The sequence below is a fragment of the Lathyrus oleraceus genome, chromosome 7, assembly GCF_024323335.1.
Source record: "Lathyrus oleraceus cultivar Zhongwan6 chromosome 7, CAAS_Psat_ZW6_1.0, whole genome shotgun sequence".
In the NCBI taxonomy this organism is placed as follows: Eukaryota; Viridiplantae; Streptophyta; class Magnoliopsida; order Fabales; family Fabaceae; genus Lathyrus; species Lathyrus oleraceus.
The window spans coordinates 75,374,734-75,399,149 of record NC_066585.1 but is presented as its reverse complement, the minus strand read 5'-3'; the positions used below and the strand labels follow the sequence as shown (position 1 = coordinate 75,399,149).

General features: G+C 35.7%; 1 pseudogene; it reads left to right on the top strand.

Annotated features, from left to right (window-relative positions):
* Window positions 1-2,997: 2,997 nt before the first annotated feature.
* On the top strand, window positions 2,998-6,818 carry LOC127106962 (high mobility group B protein 15-like; annotated as a pseudogene).
* Window positions 6,819-24,416: the final 17,598 nt, after the last annotated feature.

Sequence of the window (24,416 nt, the reverse complement as noted above, 5' to 3'; positions counted from 1 at the left end):
CTAAAATATCTCCATATTTAGTTCCTAAAATATCTCCACATTTAGTTCCTAAAATATCTCAAGACCTCCACAAATAATGCCACATAGGATTCTAACTAATTTCCACATATTAGTGTGCTAACAAATAGGCTATTTGTTAGGTTCCTTAATTGTAGCTTGGTTGTTGGTTTCCTGGATTTTCTCTAAGCTGTTGACTTCCTGAAGAATAGCCCAAGAAAAAGCTGAAACAGAAAACTGCACAACCTACAATTTAGCATATGCTGTCAGGCATGAATGTCACGACATTCAGCTTGACATCAAGGTCCATATGCTGAGTCTGTTTTTCCAGAAAACAGACTGTACAATTTTGCTGACCTGTACAGGATCAAAATGACCATACTACAGTAACAGCTTACATTAATAAATGTCAAAGTGTCCAACTTAACATTTACACATTTGTCCTTAAGTTAGTTCTGTTATTCTCTTGAAGAACAAACTAAGTTACATGCTGAAGTATAGCAGAACATCACTCTGCCTAATCTTCAGTAGCTGCTGTCAATGATGAATGTCACAACATCCAGTTTGACATTCAGTCAGTAGGCCTTATGCCAGGTCTGGTTCTTCCTTGATAACCAGACTGCAAATGCATACTAAGTTCTAACAGAACTTCTGTTCCTTAGTATCTGTTGACAGGTATGAATGTCACAGCATTCAATAATCCTGTGTTAGCTAGTCCTGCAGTAACTACAATGTAGTCACATATACATGTCATGACATCAGTCAAGACATTAGTGTTTTACCATATAATGCAGCCAATTAAACACCTACACATATCCTCTAATCATGTCAAATTGTTATACAGTTTATCTGAAGGCCGTATATGGGTCTTGACCATCAGGTTAACCATGATGATGATGCAGTTTGGACAGCAAAAACAACAATCATCAGGTTCATTACTATGGAGGTGCACCAGAGTGGCCGTGTGAAAATGCAGTTTGACATGCAACAACAAATTCCAGAACCTCCTATGTATTTGGGAGATTGGTATCAACAAAGAGTCGATGGCCAATGGGGTTATTTTGATTGGAGAGACTTTGCAAAAGAGATGTGTCGTCATTGGAGGAATCGACGGCAACACATCTTAAACGAACCAATCATACATGGTACTAGACCAACTCAACATTATATGTCATGGTTTAGGTCGATTACAACGCCATCGTTTATGTCTGAGCCAAGTTATTTGATTGATCCATGTCAATGAGCTTCATCATCATAAGCCCAACAACAAATCCCCATCCAAGAACAATGTCAACCTACCCAAACCCAACAACCAACCTTACACCATCACCCTCAACCATCAAACACCCAACCTCGCAACTAATTCATGTCACACACTCAAACTCAAAACTAGGAACCAAACCCTAACCATCAACAACCATACGCAACCCCCACATATGTTTATAGTCCGGATGATCCATACGATTCAATCTCATGCCATCATAGTCCCCCACTTATGAACATCCAAACATCTCATCGCCACAACATCCAACCATTATTTGACTTTATTACACCACATGAATCATTACTTCGTTTCCCAAACGATCCAATGTCCCAATTCAGGCAACCATATTATCATAAACAACTCAACCACAATGAACCAACTACGATAACATGGGCATCAAACTCAAATACGTCAGCACCGTTGGCGGCAACACCCCAACTATTGGGGAGAAATGATGACAAATTTATCAAATACCGCTGGATCTTCCACCGGACCTTCACATCAGCCACCATTGCATCATGTCAGCACTCAAAGACCCCAAACACCTCAGAAAAATCGTGGAAGACCTCGAAGGCAGGCTAACGCATCAGGATGTGGAACATGGGGGTGTTTCAATCGGGTGAATCATTGATTTTCTTGTCAATTATTATGTATTTTAACTTTATATTATAATTTTAATAATTATTTTTCATTTGCCTATTTATTTTATTTATTTATAAGTATAACATATAAAATTTTAAAAATAAAATAAAATATAAAGCATGTGCCACATGCAATGGCATATACACTTGATATAATAAAGTATGCACCAATTGTATATTGGCTCTACCCGCATTCATGCGCCAATGGCATTGACGCCCATGTTTAATGACAACTTGGATGCGTCGGTCCAACTGGCATATGCTTTAGAGGTGTACATGAAATATGATTATGTTGATAAATAATTTGAAATAATGATTATTTTGGAAATTAAATTGAAAAACTTGGTTATTTAAAAAAAAAAAAAAACACACACACATATATATATATATATATATATATATATATATATATATATATATATATATATATATATATATATATATATATATATATATATATATATATATATATATATATATATATATATATATATATATATATATATTATATATATATATATATATATATATATATATATATATATATATATATATATATATATATATATATATATATATATATATATATATATATATATATATATATATATATATATATATATATATATATATATATATATATATATATATATATATAACAATTTATATTAATGTATGTCTCTTTCTCAATAATTATGTATATTTTAAACTAGTAACATAATCTTGCATCCACACGAATAACTTATTTAATACGGTATAAAATATATTTAGTTGCATGTAAATTTAAAATAAAATATTTAATTATAAAATGAATAATGGTAATATAAACTCAATTGTATTAAATAATCATATAAAAAGAAGAATAAAAAGACATGTGAGATGGAGTAATAAAAAAAGACAAATTTTGTTATTTAAAAATAAAGATTTTGTCTCTTAAATAAAGATAAATGTTAATTAAAATAAAATAAGTAGTGTGATTATGGTGATATGTGACGTAAAACATTGTATTATCGTATTTATGTGTTGATTCTCCATTTGTATTATCGATTAATCATTTAAGAGATTACAAGTAGAATAATGTTGTTCATTAGGGGTGGACAAGAAAAACCCACCCGAGAATAACCGACCGAACCGGTTGTAGGTGGATGTTTCGGGTCGGGTTAATTCGGTTTGACGGGTTGGACGGATGTTGCAAACGGGTTCAGAGGGGTATGTGTGGTCGGGTTCGGTTTTGATTTTTTGGCCCAACAAAATCCGAGCCCGACCGATTCCATTACATTACTATTACTATCAAGGAGAATTTTGGCACCTTGACCCAACAAAATCAGATTGCAAAATCAGAACTTGCGCCGTCTACTCTACCCTGAACCCTAAAGCTTGCGCCGTCCACCGTCCACCCTGAACTCTGAAGCTTGCGCCGTCCACCCCTCTGAAGCTTGCACCGTCCACCCTGAACCCCAAAGCTTGCGCCGTCCACCCCTCTGAAGCTTGCGCCATCCACCCCTCTGAACCCTAAAGCTTGCGCCGTCCACCTCTCCGAACCCTAAAGCTCCGTCCACCCCTCTGAACCCTAAAGCTTTAGCGTCGTCACCTTGCTTCATCTCCAAAAGTAAAACAATTGTCAGTAAAACCTTGCTTCAGCTCAATTGGCTCATGAGGTTATGGCTATTCAGGTAAACAGTGACTCCCAAACAGAGAATACTTTTCAATAAAAATATAATTCTGGGTATAAACTTCCTATCATGATCACAATTGTCATATAGCAAGGAAGAGCTTTCAAGGTTGTTTCAGTTCTGGATTTTCTGATGCATGGTGATTTTATTGGTTGTTCTTTCTTTTTTCTGTTTTGTTGTCTTCAAGGTGGATGGGATTAGATTAGATGAGATGAGATGAGACAGTTTCTCTCTTCTTATCCTTAAAACTTGTCTGTTTCTTTTTCTATTTTTTTGTCTGCATGTATAGATAGGTAGCTTAGCCATTACATTTCTATTTCTCATTAATGTTTTTGCTTTTTTCTTTATCTACAAATACTAGATGGTTTTCATCTTCATGTTATTATGGTTTTTTGGTTTGTTTTACCTTGTTTTGTTGATGGTGATGCAGAAAAATATTGAAGGCTGAATATATTGTGTTGTGAATGGCATCAACATCTTGTGTTATCAAGAGTCCATTAGCTATGAAAGAGACGGGTTCAAGCTGTGGTCAGTATCCTCCTCCTATGGCAACGTATGAAGAGGTTGTGGACAATCCTAAGCTCTTTTTGCATAGCTTGGAGAAGCTCCATGCTACAATGGGCACCAAGTTCATGTAAGTTTCTTAGATTAATAAACTACTAAAGATTGTGAATTGGTTTTTTCTTTTTTAAGATGTAGAAAACACAAGCATATCATATGGAATTTCTTGCATCATGGTGTTTGATAAGTGATGCATCATGCATTTGTTGCTGCTCTATTTAATCAAGTTGTCATTATTTGGTTTTGACATTGTGTTTATAATGAGGGAGGACATTCTAATGTTACAGTGGCTGCAAATGGTTCATGTTTTGGATCTAAATGATTTTCTTGGCCTCTAGTTTTGCTTTTTTGGAAATACTAAACACTATGAACTCATTTCGATTGCATAACTTTGTAATAACTACAAAAAACTTGGAATTTTATTGCAGGATTCCCATTATTGGGGGAAAGGAGTTGGATTTACACCGCCTCTTTGTTGAAGTGACTTCTCGTGGAGGGATTGAGAAAGTAAGATGTGATTATAATTTCGATTTTTGCTCTTATAATCTATGAAACATGGACACCGGCACCAAGTGAACAAGTAGACACCAATAGTGTCAGCACATAGCTTGATAAGAGATCTATTTTGAAATTCAATATTATATATTCATCATGGCATCATAAGAACTTGTTAGCATTTGCTTCTTTGCATGTTTTTGTAAATCGTAATTGATGGAAGATCTTGCCTTGATTGGTGATATACTTGAGTTGAATGTTCTGATATCTTCGTAAAATTCTTCAAATATTTTTTATTATTCTTTTAAATTAATGTATAACTTTGGTTTTTCCGCAATGTAGTGATATGGTGATCTTATCTTGTTAATATTTCTTGCAGATCATTAAGGATAGAAAATGGAAAGATATAACTTTAGTTTTCAATTTTCCATCAACGGCAACAAATGCTTCTTTTGTGCTGCGGAAGTACTATACTTCATTACTCTACCATTATGAGCAAATCTATTATTTTAAAGCTCATAATTGGACTCATGCAACTTCAGGTATGTTCATTGGAACCACAATGCTGTTTGTACCAACATTTGGGCCTATTCTAATGTGCAAATTGTTAATTTCTCTATGGCAGATGTTTTGCAGAGTCCATCATCCACCCCAGTTCCTGCTCTGAAGATGCCGTTTTCACATCCTTCATCTGAAGTTCAACCAGCTGTCGTTCAACCGTTAAATGTTAATGCTGCTGGATTGCCTGAAGGTCTTTTCATTTTTCTCTCAGCCGAAAATAAGATTATTTTCCAACCCCAAAACCAAACAGAAGTGGATACAATTTCTTCTTTGCAGAACAACACGCCAGGCTAAAACCTCTTAACCAAGGGAAGGACCGAGAGATCAGTAGGACCATCGGTGAACTCTGGAACAAGTTAAATGAATCTGAAAAAGCAGTAAGGAATTTGTTTATCTTACAGAATGGAATAAACCATTAAAATGTTATTCTCTCTTCAATTTAGTTATTAGGGACTTAATTGATGATTTATTCCACAACATAGGCTAACATAATATGCACTGTTTTGTTATTATGTTAACATGTTAAGTTGCACTGATATATAAGGTTTATCAAGAACAAGCCATGAAGGACAAAGAGAGGTACAAAACAGAAATGGAGTGTTACCGTGAGAAGGTTTATCTATCAAGGTTATCATCCTTTTGACAGTCCTCGATCATTTATCTCTTTTGTCATATAGCAAGGAAGAACTGCTGAAGCTGAAGTTGAGTTTGAAAGGCTTCTGGGTGTATCCGAAGCAAAGTTTGCAATATCACAGTTATCCAAGGTAGATAGAGGTGACGATACTGATACTGTGAAGTTCTCTGAATTGCTTCATTGTCATCATTCTAAAGGTATATAGTTTTTTATGTCTATCTCTAGGAAAGTCGCGTCATTGTGTGTTTATGTCATTGTTATTAGCTTGTCACTGGTTTCTTTAGGTATCCAAAAGTCATTTTTTATTCACGAGTTCGTTTTGCAGTTGTTTTTATTGGATCAACCCTATTTGCTTTACAACAGCTATCTGGTATAAATGTTGTGTTTTATTTCTCTTCAACTGTTTTTAAAAGTGCTGGAGTACCATCGGATGTTGCAAATGTGTGCATAGGCGATATCAATGATCATTCAAGCCACAGGAGCAAGTTCACTTTTACTAAACACGGGAGCTCTGTACCTATCTGTTGGTGGCATGCTAATGTAAGTATGCTGTAACTATGAATACAGATCTTGATTCTTGATAGATGCATCTGTAGTGAAAATTATGAGTTAAACAAAATTCATATTTCTAGAGTTCTAAAGTTCATTGCAATTTTGTACAGGTCTGTAATTTCCTTGTTGGGTTACTGTTCTTGCGTTTACCGGAGAAACTTGGTCCACAACTGCTTTACTCAATGTTTGCTACATTCTGCATGATGGCAGTAATCTTTGTAAAAAGAAATGTGGTGGAAACCAAAGGGAAATCACTTCAAGAAATTGAGATAGCACTTCTTCCCCAAGACTAGAGCTTCTTACAAAAACCCATTCACTGCAGTAATTTTGCATAATTTGGGGGCTATCATAGTGTCGGCTATGAGCATATTATGAACAAATGTTAACAATGATTGTTCAATCCATTTCCGAAAAATGCAGCAATTTCATAAGTTTTAAGATATATTGTTTTATTTTTTTGTTCATAAGTAAACTAAAAGTTTAAAGACTAGTATAAAATTGTGCTATTTAAATCCTAGATAAAATCCACTTGTGTTGGGTTTATTTTGGAATGAGCTCAATTATTTTTAAAACCGAATAAACCGCATTATGAAACCGAACCGAACAAAACCGAAACCGAAAATAACCGAATTGCAAACCGGTCGGTTTTGGTTATGCTTTTTCCAACCGATGGTTAGGTCGGATTGGGAATTTGGGCCCGAAAACCGATCCAACCCAACCGATGTCCACCCCTATTGTTCATTCCTTTTGAGCGTTGCTCTGTCCTTTTGATAGAAGATAGTTTGATCTAAGGTATTCAGTAATGTATATCTATGTATGTTTATATAGTTTTCTTATCTTTTTGATGAAGAGTATTATATAATTTTCATGGAAATGTAAATTGATAGATAAAATGGAAAGAGAGAAAGTAGGTTATAAAATGATAAAGTTATAAAAAATGATGAGAAGTAAAAAAGAAAAGAGAAAGTATACAATTGTACATCTATATGTGATTTGGCATCAATGTATATTTTTCTCTCCCACCTCATTATAATAAACACAACCTAAAATTCAAGAAACTCCAAATAATAGCAGTAACTAAAATCCAAGTTGATAAGTTCTACCACAAATTCAAACGTTAGAAGATTGAAAAATCAGACTTGTTTTACAATTTGTATTTAAGTGTGAATGAAGCATATGATTAATAAAAATATAATTGAAACATCAATTGATTGTACTCTCTTAAAACAGCGTGAGTAATATACATATAATATCATAAGAAATAATGGTAGTTTTGTATCATTTATTAATAACAATTATATAGTTATATATAATCGATAGTATATTGAAATTTAAAATATATGAAGAGGGAGAAGTTTTTTGAATTTGAAGACAAAGTGGATGAAAGCAAATTAGAGAGACATAAATAGAGGAGAATGATTGTAATTTGAGATTTTAAATTAAATAATATAGTGAAATTTGAAATTTGTGAAGAGAGAAGTATTTTGAATTTGAAGACAAAATATATGAAGTGGCAATTGGTTGATTGTGAAAAGCAAATAAAGGAAAAAACTTATGATTTAATTTGTTTAGATTTATAAAATGATAATAGAATTGAGTGGAATGGAGCGAAATATATTTTATCACATACTTTTATTATTGTATTTTTTGATTTGGCTTGAATGACAAATTTGCTCAATTTATATTTTATTTAATTCTCTTATGTTTTATTTTGCGTTGTTCCATTCTACTATATTTCACTATGTTGCATTTTTACTATTTTTATTTTAAAATATTCAAACTTAGTCTTAAATTTATGTTTATGTTTGATAGGATATAGGGCGATGTGTGAAAAAATAATATAATTAAAAATTATGGTTATTTTAGTTTATAGTTTATTTTTATTAGTTTGTAATTTTTTAAATAGTTTAATTCAAGCCACTTAAAATTAAAAAAAAATATATTTTGTTCATATTATCTTAATTGGAAAATAATTAAATATATAAATTATAAATTGGTAGGAAAGTATTTTTTTCTTGAAGAGAATCTTAAATCCCTAAAGGAAGATCGAAGAGGTGGGGTGAATAGGTTTTTGGGTCTTTGAATTTGAAGATTAATATGTTTTTAGATAGCATTAAGATCGTTGATCTTGAAGAAGAAAGTGATCCCCTCCTAAGAGATAGGGTGGTTTCTAAAAGTATGCACTTCGTTGATCTTTGATCTATTCTTATATACAAACATTCTCAACTTTCCCAAACATCCTTGGATACAAGGATTAAAGAGGTAGATGCAAACTATGGGTATTTCCATGCCTATGTGAAGGGAGTGATCAATTGAAATATCATCTTGACTTTCTTTGCTGGCAATGTTTGGGTGGAGAAGGTTAAGGGGGTGGGAGGGTAGGTTATTAGATTTGTTACCAATCATTTTTTGGAAATGTCTTTAAATAGGTTGGCTCTGGATGAGGCTGACTTTCGGACAATCTCTCATGAGGTTCAAATTGGATTTACTTCTCTTTTTCTTCTTTGGGAATTTGACTTCGTAGTGGCTAAAATAAAGGGAGATAAAAGTCTTGATCTTCATGGCTTTAATTTTACTCTCCTCAAGAGGTTCTAGCAGCTTCTTAGGTCGGATTTGGGTGTGATGTTTGATCAGTTTTATGTTACGACCATTTTAACTCACTTTTTTCTTATTATTTTATCGTATTAATCCTTGTGTGGAGTCCTTTGCATTTTTAGGTGATTTTAAGTCTATCTTCTTGGTCGATGTTTGTACAAAATTATGGTCAAAGTTTTGGCTTCTAGATTGTCAATAATTATGGACAAAATTATATCTATAAATTAGCCATATTTATTAAAGACATACTTTTAGTTAATGAAGTGGTGGCGATCAATGAACTTGTTGATTTGGCTAAAAAAATATTTAAAAAATTATCTTATCTTCAAAGTAGACTTTGAAAAATCTTACTCTGTCAGTTGGAGCTTCGTTGATCATATCTATGAGAGATTTGGTTTTTGTGATAGGTTACATGCTTGAATGTGTGCTTGTGTTTTCACGGGAAACCTGGAGGTCTTAGTTAATAATTGTCCAACCCAAGAGATTAACATCTAAAAAGGGATCAACCAAAGAGATTTGCTAGCCAATTTTCTCTTTCTCATGGTTATTGAGGGTTTGTGTGACTTGTTTAGAAAGATTGTTTATCGTTGTCTCTTTTTAGGTTTCAAGTTAGGAACATATGATTTAGTGGACTCTCACTTTCAATATCTGGATGTTATTTTGATTTTGGGAGAGACATTTATTGAAAATATTTGGGTTATTATATTTATTCTCATTTTTTTTTTCAAGTTTTTTTGAGGCTTCTAGTGAAATTTTCTAAAATTAGATTAATTAGGGTTAGTATTATTTATGACTTTCTAGAAATAACATAATGATTCCTCAATTGTAAGCAATAGTTTATTTCGCTCGAGTACCTTGGACTTCTGATTGATATCAACCCCCTATAAAGAATTAATTGGGAAACCTATATTTAACAACATTTATAAAAGACTTAATTCTCAAGGTAATAAGTATTCTATAATGGACGATAGAGTGGTCATATTAAAGTGTGTCTTTAATTCTATTCTGATTTATTACACTCCTTGTTGAATATGTATATCAAGTTTAGAAGAGTCGGATGAGGCTCTGTAGGTGTTTTCTCATGGGAGTGTTAAAGGTAACTCTAAGATTTTGGGGGGTTTTGGGTCAGAAGTGTGTAAGTCAAAGAGTGAGTGGGGCTTTTGATTTAGGAATTTGTGTCTAGTCAACCTGACTATTATTGGTAAATAGAAATGGTGATTATTGTGTGGTATTGGCCTTTGGCTTGACATCCTTTCTATTATAAATGGGTCATTGCGGTTTTTTCTTTAGCTCGAGTAGATTGAAAAGACTTAGATCAACTTCAGATTGGTGGAAAATGATTTCTCCTCGTGGAACTGATTCTCACACTACTTCTGAACGGTTCATTAAGGGTCTTTCAAAGAAAGTGGTAATGATCTTTCAAGCTCTTTTTAAGAGGACCCTTGACATATGCTCACATCCCATTGTGTTTGGATTTTCCAAGTTTTTATCTAATTTCGACTAAATGTACTAGAGAGGTGGGAAATTTGTACAATTGTATGAATGAGGCATGGACTTAGGACTTTAGATGGAAAATATTTTCCATTAAAAAACCAAAATCAAATAATATTATTTAAAATATTTTTTTTGAAATTAAAACAAATTAACAGAAACCTCAATGACAATATGCTTAAAGAATCATAACCCTACACTTACACATCTGTAACATTCTTCATCTTCAAACCATGGTAGTCGAGTGTTAGATGCCCAAAAGTGCTTATTTGAGCTATCATATGTGGGCATCTTTCACTCTTTTGCCTTGCTAAAATTGTCAAAATCACAATTGTTTTACATGAAATGCGTTACATTGATAAACAAGCTTGGTGCTTTTGATGTGTTTGTTATTGTGCAGGAAAGGCATGAATTAATTGATAATAAAGACACAAGAGAATTGGCAAAGGAACCAAAGCAACCAAGCATTTCATCTGCCAGCTCGCTAGGCGAGGCTGTGGCGAAGCCTTGGTTCGCTAGGCGAGTTCATGGCGAGAAGCTCCAGTAAATTGGCTAATTAATTCGCTAGGCGAGCTCATGGCGAAGTCTGCAGCGAATTCATTCTGTTTTGGTGAAAAAGTGCAGCCAGCACTCACTCGCTAGGCGAGGCTCTAGCGAGTCCCCAGCGAGCATTCCAGTAGCAAAACCTCTCAACCTCGCTGGGGCGAGCTTGAAGCGTTTCCTTCGCTAGGCGAAGGTTTGTTCGCTAGGCGAACATGACAGTTTAGCAGGCCCTGTTTTCTCTGGGCGCAGGGGCTTTTTGTGCACATTTTAGGACCTCGCTAGGCGAGCTATTCTGCTCGCCTAGCGAACATGACAGTTCTGCACTTGTCTATAAGTAGCAGGTGCCACTTTTGGGCACCAGACCTCACTTTTACCAACTTTTCCATATTTTGTACTTTCTCCTAGATATTTTACAGCATTGTTTTGTGGGAGCTTTTGTGCCCTAATTTCATTTCTCTTCATCTAGCAACCATCTTCCACAAAAAGAAGGTGGATTCCCATCCAACTTCGATTATTCGACTTGGATGTTGATCAACCCTCTTTTCTTACTTGCCGACCAAGCTACCATGAAAATGAGTAGCTAAGTCTTCCATTTGTCAAGGTTAGATGTAGGTGATTGCTAGCTTTGTGTGTAAATGTAAGGATCCTCATATGTAAACTCTTTAACGGTAAATATATGATGAAAACTTTGTTTCTATTTAAAACTCTTTGTGTCGGTATTTGATCGAGAGATGTTTACCGATTCTTGACCTAGGTTTTCATCCAAACTTGTTTGTTAGCTAGAGATAGTAATGAATGATTTTGTTCACCATAAGGTTGAACCAAAACGTTGTCTTTTTGATAGATTGTGTTCGAGAGAAACAATGGATCAAAATGACAAAACTCACAATGGGTGTTCGAGAGAAACGCATTGAGAGGACTTTGTGAAATTATTTATCATCTAAAGGAGTTTATAAGATTGTTGACCGAGCAAAAACATGCAAAGCAAATGTAATCATTGAAACCTAACTTTGACAATATTGCTCATATTAATCAAAACATAACTTTTACCGCAATTAATTACTTTGTATGCAAGATAACTTGATCATAACCAAAACCCTAGTGTTACATTAAGTTAAAATTAATTCAACCATTGAACGGCAGTGATATCTTACAATCTCTGTGGATACGATAACAAAAACCCGACACTTAAAAACTGTCACAACAAAATGGCGCCGTTGCCGGGGATTGTAAATTGATATTGCAAGCATTGCATTGGTTGTTTAAGTTTTAGCTTGTGAATTTTTGACTTGCGCTTGTAATTTGTTTGGTTTAGTGTGCAGCTTACGTTTTATGCGAGGGCAAATCCCTGTGGACGAACTTCTTTTTGATCCTGAGATCGAGAGAACCGCAATGAGGCTCAATAGCAAAACGAGACGTAGGAGGCAGCAGGCTAGACAACGCCAAGAGCAAGGAGAAAGTTCTTCAACCACAAATCCACACCCATTCATACCTAACATGGAGCCACAACCACCACCACCTATTTCTACTCCATGTATCAACAGTCCAAGGAACACCGCTCAGTTTGCCAACCACACAGGAAGGCAAGCTGAGATGAAGACGGGAACTCTGAATTTATTATATGGGAGTCCATTCACCGGAATGGACCATGAAGACCCATTTGCTTTTCTCACAAAATTCTATGAGATAGCATTGGCTGCCGGAGTGGATCAGGCTCAGGAGCTTCCGTTGTTCAGACGATTGTTTCCCCACGCTTTGCTCGGTAAAGCAAAGGATTGGTATCTCGATCAAACACCTGCTGTAATGACAGATTGGAATGTGTTAGAAGAGAAATTCATTGAAAGATTTTTCTCTCATAACCGATTCATGGAATCAAAGACGGCCATCTCGGTGTTTTCTCAAGGAACCAGTGAATCTTTGAATGAAGCGTGGGAGAGATTCAAGTCCATGCTTAGGAAATGCAAAGGGCATGGATTTGATGAATTAACTCAAATCCATATCTTTAGAAATGGACTTCAACCAAACTGTAAGACGTTGTTGGATGCCACCTCGGGTGGCTCGTTGATGTCAAAAAGTGCCGAAGAAGCCACAAACATTATCAACCGTATGGCTTTGAATGATCTTCAAAGTCAAAGTCGTGGAAATTCTTTGAAGAAGGCGGGAGTGCTTGAGTTAGGGACGAATGATGCCATACTTGCCCAAAACAAGCTCATCTCACAACAAGTGGAACTTTTAACGCAACAAATCAAAGAGTTAAGAGAACCGTCAAAAGCTAAACAAATAGCTTGTTGTGAACTTTGTAAAGGTGAACATGACACCGGATTTTGTCCACCTCCCGGTTTTGAAGAGGTAAACTACATGGCCAATCAACGGGACTATCAACCAAGACAACAACAACCTTATCAACCGCACCCTCAACAACAACAACAACAACAATTCCAAGGGAACCAAGGGTTCCAACCTAGAAGCAACTATTATCATAACCAAGGTTATGGAGGCGGTTCTTCTAGCCGTCAAAACCCTCCCCAAAATCCGTATCAACCTCAACAACCGCCGGTAGTCAATTCTAAATTGGAAGAGACATTGACGCAATTCATGCAAATGTCAATGGCCAATCAAAAGAGTAATGACGCGGCCATAAAAAATCTTGAAACTCAAGTTGGGCAACTTGCCAAGCAACTCGCGGAACAACAAACCGGTCCTTCCTTTTCGGCAAACACGCAAACAAATCCTAAGGAGTATTGTAAGGCGATCACAACGAGAAGTGGGAGGGAGTTGATGAGTGAGAATAAAAAAAGAGTTGAGAGAGAAAATGAGGAGGAAATAGTTGAGGAAAATATTGATGGTGAAGTGGGGGAGTGGAGTAAGGAAGAAGAAGTTGAAAATAACGAAAAGAATGGTGAAGTTGAAAAGAAAAAAAGTGTGGAGATTGAGAAAAATACAAGTGATGAAGTAGTGCTGGAGCCAGTGAAAAAACCTAGATGGAGGAGTTCGAGAATTGCTAAAGGAAAGGAGGTAGTGAGCGCTACTCCAATCCAAAACCTTCCTTATCCTCATGCTCCGTCCAAAAGGGAGAATGAACGGCATTACGCCCGGTTCATGGATATTTTTAAACAATTGAAAGTGAACATTCCGTTTGCCGAAGCCTTGGAGCAAATGCCAAAGTATGCCAAATTCATGAAGGACATACTTACAAAAAAACGGAGGTACACGGAACCAGAGACAATCTTGCTTGATGCACGATGTAGTGCCATCATTCAGAAAACTCTCCCAAGAAAGGAATCCGATCCGGGACGAGTTGTTTTACCAATAACCATCGGAGACACCTACATGGGTAATGGCTTGATTGACTTGGGATCTAGCATCAATTTAATTCCACTGTCTATTATCAAAAGATTGGGAAATGTTGATATCAAACCTGCGAAGATGACTTTGCAACTTGCTGATAAATCTACCACTGCACCATATGGAGTGGCTCAAGACATGTTAGTCAAAGTTGATAAATTCTTCTTCCCGGTTGATTTTATTATTATTGATATGGAAGAGGATGATGATGCTCCGCTCATCTTGGGCCGACCATTCATGAAAACCGCGCGCATGATGATAGACGTAGATAACGGTTTGATGAAGGTAAGGGTCCAAAATGAAGAGGTAGCCTTCCATCTGTTTGAAGCCAAAAAGCATCTCAATGATAAACATGATTCTTTTCGAATCGATGCCACAGAGGAGAAGCTAGTGGAGGTCGCAAACCAGGTCCATATTTCTAATCCTTCCGAAAGACCTCTTATCGGAGTCTACCAACTTTCGACCAAAACTAAAGAAAACAAAATGGAAGCATGGTTGAATGAATTAGAAGCTTGTGGAGAACTTGTCTATCATAGAGAGACAAGGGAAGGCGTGGATATGACCAATATAGTGGAGGAGCCGAAACTAGAGCCACATTTGAAATATGTGTACCTTGATGATAACTGTGCTAAACCCGTGATCATTAGCAATAATTTGTCCACAAACGAAGAGAATCAATTGATGCGGGTGCTAAAAAAGAAGGAGGTTGTCAAATTAGTGGAGGCCGGGATGAATTGTTCTATCGCAGATGGTGAATGGGTGAGCGTTGTACAAATAGTTCCGAAAAAGGGTGGTATCAGATTTTATCGAAGGTTCATCAAGAACCTCTTGAAGACAACAAAGCCCTGGAGGAAGTTGCTCAACAAAAAGGATCCCGGTAGCTCAAACAACAAAGTGGATCGCGGAAGCTGCACAATTCCGCTTGATGCTCCTCTGTGAGCATCACACCGTCGAGCTTAACCGACGTTAAACAAGCGCTAGTTGGGAGGCACCCCAACATTGTAAGTATTTATTGTTTTATGTATCATGTTGAATTCTGTTACAGTGTGCGAAACAAGGCTGGATGACTTGCAAGTGCTGCATTTGCAAATGCATTTGCTGTCATGCTCGCTTGCAGCTCGCTAGGCGAGGCAGCAGCGAGCAAGCTCGCTACCTGCTCGCTAGGCGAGGCAGCAGCGAGCGCTGCAGTATGTTTTCTATTTAAACACTTCAGCAGAGCCATTTTGCCCTACCTTCAAAAATTTGTCTGAACGGCTCTGCTGAGGATTTCGTGCGTGGCTTCTCAAACTCACTCTGTTGCATCTTTATCACCGACACGTGCTTCTTTCGCCAATTGCAAACTCTCCCCACTTCTCTTTTCCAAATCCGTTTACCAAAGGTTTGCCCCACTTCTTTTTCTTTTTGTTTACTCTTAAATTCCAAATATGCATAGCAACTAGGATAAATTTGGTATGGGAAACATGGAGGTTGCATGGATATTGTGGAGTTTGCAATGTTAGGTCGTTTAGGTTTTCAGATTGGGGATTTCATCTATTTTAGGTTTTGCATGCAAGTAGCCAATCCCCAATAGCATAGAACGACTCATTGTCATTAGAAATCATTAGGTTCTGTGTAGGAACCATAGAGTACGGGTATTGGGAGAAACATCTTTGAAAATGCAGAAAATCCCAAAACCCGTAAGGTTCGCTAGCAGCTCGCTAGGCGAACCTGGGGCGAGCGTTCGCTGCAACTTCGCTAGGCGAAGCAGCAGCGAACATGACAGTATTTTGAATTTTGTTTTAATGGCTAATCTGTTTGTTGGTGTGTATTGTTTCTTTGTATATTTTGCAGAATGGAGTCTAGATCTGGAGCTGGTAAGAAAAGAAAGGGAGCTGCAACTACTTCCAGGACCGTGCCGATTCAATTCGACCAAGACAAGTTTGTAGGCCCGAAACAAGCGGCACGTTACATCGCTTTGGAGAAGCGAAAAATCCTTCCTGAGAGGCGTTTTCTGATCAACCCGCAGGGCACTTACCGAACTTTCGCCGGGTTGATAGACGCCAAGAAGTGGGATAGGTTGATAAGTCCCGTGGAGCATTATGACATTGGTACAGTGCGGGAGTTTTATGCTAACGCACTGCCCGACGACGACGAGCCCTTCACTTGGGTTTCTAGAGTTGCCGGGCGTACTATTCCTTTTGATCGGGATGCGATCAACAGAATCCTAGGGGAACCGCTCCAGCTGGGAGCTGATCAGAGAGACCAGTACCACACCGACCTCAGACTTCATCGAGACGTCGCTGCCATTACCACCGACCTGCTTTTGGCTGGGAGATCGGTTGAGCCGAACCCATCTGGGGTTCCTGTGAGATATCACCGGGAGGACATGACTCCCATGGCTCAGCTGATTCTACTTCTGGTTTTAACCAACATCCAACCCAAATCACACACCTCTACTGTGCCGATCCCAGTGGCACATTTAGTCCATTCCATCCTCACTAATGTTGAGATTGATGTGGCGAGGATAATCGCCAATGAGCTGAAGACTGTGGTTGAGAGTGGGCTGAAATCGGGGGCTCGTGTGAATTACCCACTGGCCTTCCCGTGTTTGATTATGAGCTTATGTATGCAGGCTAGGGTGAGACTTCCGTCTCGTGGACAGGTTAGGATCCCGGCTCCAATTGATGATCGGTATGTTGCTAAGTATTGTAGAGCTAAGACTACCGCTGGCAGTGCGGCCTCGGGAAGTACTAGGGCTGCTGATGGTCCTAGTGCTTCTTCTCCCGGACTTGATCCGTACCTGAGGGTTGTTTGTGACTACAGTTTTGAGTGGATGGCAGCATCCCAAAGAGCGATGATTGACATGCACAACAGTATGCAGAGGTTGGAGCTGCAAGGTAATGACCCCTCCGGTGCTCGAGCATTGTTAGCGCGTGAGCAGTTTATGCTCAACGCTAATTGGCCTGTGGACAGGCCAGTCTATGGTGAGGGGGAGGGAGCTGATGCTGATGATGAGGATATTGATGATGAGGCTACCGGTTCTGAAGCCGGTAGTGAAGAGGAGTCCTGAGCCCTTTGTGGGTTAAGTTTTTATGTGTTTTCAGTTTTTATGTTATTTTTATTTGTATCTTCGGATGTTGTATTTTGACCATGGGTTGTACTATTGGGGTGTTTTGTCCCCCACGAACAAAATTTTATTTTTCAGTTAATGTTATTTAAATTATGTTTTTTTAATTTTGTGTGTTTAATAAATTTTTGGTTGAATGAGTGGCAAACCCTTCTAGATTGGTTGCTCCTCAAGAAGTACCCAATGAAGGTGCATCCGAGCTTGGATGGCAATGATAAGAATAACAAGTGAATGAAGCTAAGGTACATGGTTACCGTCGGCTAGAATTTTAGAATGCATTAGGAACTTTACTCTTTTTGGTAAATTGAATATTGTCTTTGTGCAACATAATTGAATGAATGTTTCATCTAGAACCTAAAACCATAAAGTGTGAGGAAACCTCCATTGTTCACTTAAATGCTGGATTCTAATAAGTTTTGTTGATTCATGTGATTCATTATTTGTCTGTTATTATTGTGAAATTGTGGAAGCAATTAGAAATGATCAAGGCACTTGTTTTCTTTCGAGCACAACTACATCCAAAAACAACTTACCTGTGAGCAGAGAGAGTATTTGTTAACCCCTTTGAGCCTAAACAGTTGAATCTCGGCTTGAAATAAAGCAAGATCTCAAAAATCTTTTTTTTTACAACCCGGAAAATATTGATTATTGTTCTTTTGCCGTAAAAAGGTAAGAGCATTCACTTAGGGTGTGGAAGAAATAAGTTGGGGAGAACGAAAAAGAATTGGTAAGCACCACAACTCTTGAAAAAGAAAAGAAAAACCGAGCAAGCATAGAAAAATATATGTATAGAAAATATAGAAAAGAAACATCTGTTTTGTACATTTGATGTGAAAGAAAAGAACAAAAATATAAAGAATGAAAATGAATGCTTGCTTGGAAGAAAAATAGTGAAAAATAAGAGTTGAGTTGTGGAATATGTGTTGTGAAGGTTACAAATAAGAAACAGATGAAACAAGTCGAGTAGTGTGAATAATACTGTGAATGTCTCTTTTGCATCGGCACTTTCGTTTCAATGGCCTTAGAAATGACCCTTGTTTGTTAACCTAACCAAGCTTCAACCGAAAAGCCCTTAGTGATCTTTATGCTTCCACAGTAGCATTTTTAATTGATTAGACATTGTATGAATCTGTTTGATTTCTTCATTATTTGTTAGAGAGTGAGATTAGTCCCGCGGTTGCAAACGCGCAAAATCTTCATTCCTTATTCGAAGAGGAGAGATAGGATGATTCATTCAGAATAGTATTGTTGTAGATAGATAAATATTTTGCATTGCTATTTAAGTTTAAGTTCCTAGGTATTATTTTATTCGAACCGTTGGGAACTTGTATATGCGAATTTCGCTTGTGTTTGAGCCGTTTATCCAACTTCGGAGAAACCGTTTCTTAATGCAAATCCTCTTGTCTTTCAAGAGGCATACTTTGCTTGAGGACAAGCAAGAATCTAGTTGGGGAGAGTTGTTAGATGCCCAAAAGTGCTTATTTGAGCTATCATATGTGGGCATCTTTCACTCTTTTGCCTTGCTAAAATTGTCAAAATCACAATTGTTTTACATGAAATGCGTTACATTGATAAACAAGCTTGGTGCTTTTGATGTGTTTGTTATTGTGCAGGAAAGGCATGAATTAATTGATAATAAAGACACAAGAGAATTGGCAAAGGAACCAAAGGAACCAAGCATTTCATCTGCCAGCTCGCTAGGCGAGGCTGTGGCGAAGCCTTGGTTCGCTAGGCGAGTTCATGGCGAGAAGCTCCAGTAAATTGGCTAATTAATTCGCTAGGCGAGCTCATGGCGAAGTCTGCAGCGAATTCATTCTGTTTTGGTGAAAAAGTGCAGCCAGCACTCACTCGCTAGGCGAGGCTCTAGCGAGTCCCCAGCGAGCATTCCAGTAGCAAAACCTCTCAACCTCGCTGGGGCGAGCTTGAAGCGTTTCCTTCGCTAGGCGAAGGTTTGTTCGCTAGGCGAACATGACAGTTTAGCAGGCCCTGTTTTCTCTGGGCGCAGGGGCTTTTTGTGCACATTTTAGGACCTCGCTAGGCGAGCTATTCTGCTCGCCTAGCGAACATGACAGTTCTGCACTTGTCTATAAGTAGCAGGTGCCACTTTTGGGCACCATACCTCACTTTTACCAACTTTTCCATATTTTGTACTTTCTCCTAGATATTTTACAGCATTGTTTTGTGGGAGCTTTTGTGCCCTAATTTCATTTCTCTTCATCTAGCAACCATCTTCCACAAAAAGAAGGTGGATTCCCATCCAACTTCGATTATTCGACTTGGATGTTGATCAACCCTCTTTTCTTACTTGCCGACCAAGCTACCATGAAAATGAGTAGCTAAGTCTTCCATTTGTCAAGGTTAGATGTAGGTGATTGCTAGCTTTGTGTGTAAATGTAAGGATCCTCATATGTAAACTCTTTAACGGTAAATATATGATGAAAACTTTGTTTCTATTTAAAACTCTTTGTGTCGGTATTTGATCGAGAGATGTTTACCGATTCTTGACCTAGGTTTTCATCCAAACTTGTTTGTTAGCTAGAGATAGTAACGAATGATTTTGTTCACCATAAGGTTGAACCAAAACGTTGTCTTTTTGATAGATTGTGTTCGAGAGAAACAATGGATCAAAATGACAAAACTCACAATGGGTGTTCGAGAGAAACGCATTGAGAGGACTTTGTGAAATTATTTATCATCTAAAGGAGTTTATAAGATTGTTGACCGAGCAAAAACATGCAAAGCAAATGTAATCATTGAAACCTAACTTTGACAATATTGCTCATATTAATCAAAACATAACTTTTACCGCAATTAATTACTTTGTATGCAAGATAACTTGATCATAACCAAAACCCTAGTGTTACATTAAGTTAAAATTAATTCAACCATTGAACGGCAGTGATATCTTACAATCTCTGTGGATACGATAACAAAAACCCGACACTTAAAAACTGTCTCAACATCGAGTTACTATGAAATTCAATGTTCATCTTTGTGGTTGTGATATTGATAGAGATTACAAAATTTGATGTTCAAAATATGTGGATTTGGTATGTTCAAAGTCGTATTAGTGTCTTTTTTTTACTTATTTCTTTTAGTTTATTACTTTTTGGAAAAATTACACTAGAGATCATTTAAGTTATTTTTTTAACTGTTTGGTCCTTTAAGTTTTTTTGTAACAATTTAATCCTGTAAAGTTATTTCTACATCGTTTTTCTCATACTTTGAACATTTAAAAATGTGTGATTGTTGTATTTCTAGTTGCACATCATTTTTTCATAGCACTCAAAATAATTGTATCCATAATTACCATATTTACTCTGTTAAAAAAGGGTAATTGTGCACACGTTTGGTAACTTTAAGGACCAAATTGTTACAAAAAAAAATTTAAAGGACCAACCTGTTACACAAAAATAACTTAAAGGACATGTGGTGTAATTTGGCCTTACTTTTTTTAACCATTATATTAAATTAAAGTCATCATAATCCAAGCACAAAATGTACCATGACATGAAAAAAAAATGAATACACCTCACTACACTAGTTGGGACAAGAGAGCATAAAAAAAACTTATTCAAAGTTACCCCAACTATAAAACATGTTGAATCAAAGAAAAAATACACATTACAAAATAAATAAGTCATGTCATAACAATGGAAAAGAAACATATCAAAACAAAAAATGCAAGGTAACACCATTAACATGCCTCTAACAACCCTAAGCATTATTTTGCTAGAAAATTTAACCAAACAATCCAAAAAAACATCGATTTGAACGTTAACATGCTATAGAAAATTCAAAAAAAAAGTCACCAAAATTGCAATCAAACATCCATAAGTCTCTCCCCCATTAGAAGACACATTATTGACTTGAAATATGAATAGTCGCATGAGCCTTACAAACATATAAAGATGGCAAAACTTATAAAACATTTAGACTAAACACATATAGTGTGTAGTTTTGTTTAAGATTTTGCATTTTATATTTTAATAATGTTATAAAATAAAATTTGTTTTCTCTGTACGGTATTAAATACATATGGAATGTCGTGGAGGTATAGTGATTAAGATTTGTTTAAATAGGGTTTTTTGTTGTGTTTGTTTATTATGTATCTAGTTGAAAGCACGTGGATTATGGTTGAATTTCAACATTACTTAGTGTGATATTAAATTGTTGTTTCTTATAAGGTAAAACAAAGTGTTACGATTTTTGCATATTAATAAATGTTCTTATTTGTTATGTATGAGATTTATTGTTTAGTGATAGGATATATAATGGTTTTCTACTTTAAAATGTCAACTTTTATGATATTGAATAAGACAATATGGTGGGGATAAATGATGTATTTTAAGATGAAGAGTTTTAGAAGGGAGTGATTTAAAGTGTTGGTAGGATATTATCATGGGAGGTCGTTTCATTTGAGGAAAACTCAATTATCTTATCTCCCGAGGTTCTTTGAAGTAACCCAATTGAAGATGATTATTTGACCTTTAACTTAGATAATGTATTTTACTCCAATTGTGTTCAAGTTGTTAGACCTATGTATCAAAGTTCCAAATAAGAAGACTTAAAAAAAGACTTTAAGTTCATTATTTGTATGAAGTTTTTATCACTTACGCAATTCAAGGATGTTCTTCTTGAACTCGATGTTCTTAATGATACTTTTAGGGTTAGATTTTTATGCGAATTTATGGAGACTTGTAAGTATATTATTTTAATTGGTAGGATAATTATAAGTGACATTTTAAAAATAAATACTCTTGAATAAAAGCATATGTGTGGAAAAAAACTTTTGAAAAAGAACGTAAGGTTTGGATAGATTTTTTGTTATTTAAAGAATATAAAAAATAATAGTGATTTCAAATTAAATGAGGTTGTTGTTGATATTAAGACACGGTACTTTACTATTGTTAGTGCTTATAGAGCAATCAAAATAAGGCAAAATGCTATGAAAATTGTAGGGTGAAAAATGGTCGTGAAAAATTGTATTTAATGTTATAGTCTTTTAGTGTTTAGTTACACAAAGCATATATTGGAAATACATGTAAGTTTTAATTGGAATAAACGTTACCTACTTTGAAACCTATATCTTGTAGGTTTTATATATACTTTTATGGTTACAAAGTATTATGAATATTGCACATAGGCCTTTCATAAGGGTGAGTGGTTGTCACTTAAAAAATAAATATGGAGTAAAATTATTAAGTGTAGTAGGTAGAGGTCACAATGGTTAGTATCTTCTAGTGGCATTTTCAATTGTGGAGACTAAAACTAAAGAGACGTAGAGATGGTTTTTCACATTACTCTTGGAAAACATCAATGATTCTAGGTGAACTTTCATATATGGTCAGCATGATGTATATTTTATATCATTGAACTATACTGGTTATGTTTTAGTGGACTTATATGACATATGTTTGTCCTATTTTGACAAGTTTTGGTATAGGCTTTTAAAGAAATGCTTGTTTGAGTTGAATTGTGATTATATCTAAGACATTTATATGTCAACTTAAATAAACTTTTTAGAAGGGGAATGTCTATCAAAGACTCGGTGATGGCAGCTGAAAAAGATACATGTTTGGAAGCAAGGAAGCAGAAGATGAACAAACTGAAGTAGGTTAATGAAAAGACTTATAATTTTTTTTATTATTGTACCCAAAAAGGGTTGGTGTAAGCTTGTTTGTTCATTTCATACCAAATATGATACTTTGGTGAAATTTTTTAGTGAATCATATAATTCCATGATATTATTGAAAAGATACATGTAAAGAATCATAATATGAATGTATTAAGACTTACTTAATGGGTGGATTTGTTAGTCTTACAAAAAAAGGTAGGAAATATAGACAATGTGATGCAAAAACCTATATATTATAAGGTTTTATAAAAAAATAAAGTTGATGGTAATTGATTTATTGCACGGATTTGTTATTTGATGTTTCAAATCACACATTAAATGATAATTGATCGATCTTTTGTTAACATTGAAAAGAGAACATTTTCATGCAATTTTTAGGAATTAGATTGGATCCCGTATAAGTATGTAGTTGCATATGTTACCATGACGGGAGATGACCTTATACACTATGTTCATAGGTACTATAGTAGCATGTGTTATGTTAATTTCTATTACACCCCCCATCCACCCCACCCCACCCCACACCACACACACACATCAATGGCAATAGGAGGTTTTTGCGGTGCGACTTTGGTTCGATTATGAGACAAAATAAAAAATTATAATTTGGTTTGGATGATTTTATAATAAAAAAATTATTTGAGCCAAATTAATGTGTTTTAATTTGGGTTTTGGGTTATCTAAATTGTAAATAAATTATTTAATACTTATATATATATATATATATATATATATATATATATATATATATATATATATATATATATATATATATATATATATATATATATATATATATATATATATATATATATATATATATATATATATATATATATATATATATATATATATCAAATATAACGATAATTAGCGAAACACACCAAACAACACAACACAATTTTAGCATGGAAAAATCCTCGTTAATTATGAGTAAAAAACCATGGGACCCGTGGGCCACCTAAATCTCAACTATAATCAAACAATTGGTATAATCAATATTCTCTTTAACACTAGTTAGAGACCTACATCAACATACTCAAAACTTACAATCAATCTCAGAATACAACAAGAAACAAGAGCTACAATCAACCAAAATAACCACTGAAACTACACCTAAAAAAACCACTCGACACACAGATCTAGAAAACTCAAAATTCGATCTCCACCATAAGAATGTACCTCTATGAGTGTTTAACATTGTCACCAAAAGTCAGGACGATCTGACGGTTGGATTGTGAGAAAACTCGATCTCGTGGGACTGACCTGTGATGAATTGGGACTGCAGGAATTTCACTATTCTCTCAATTTTTCTTTTGT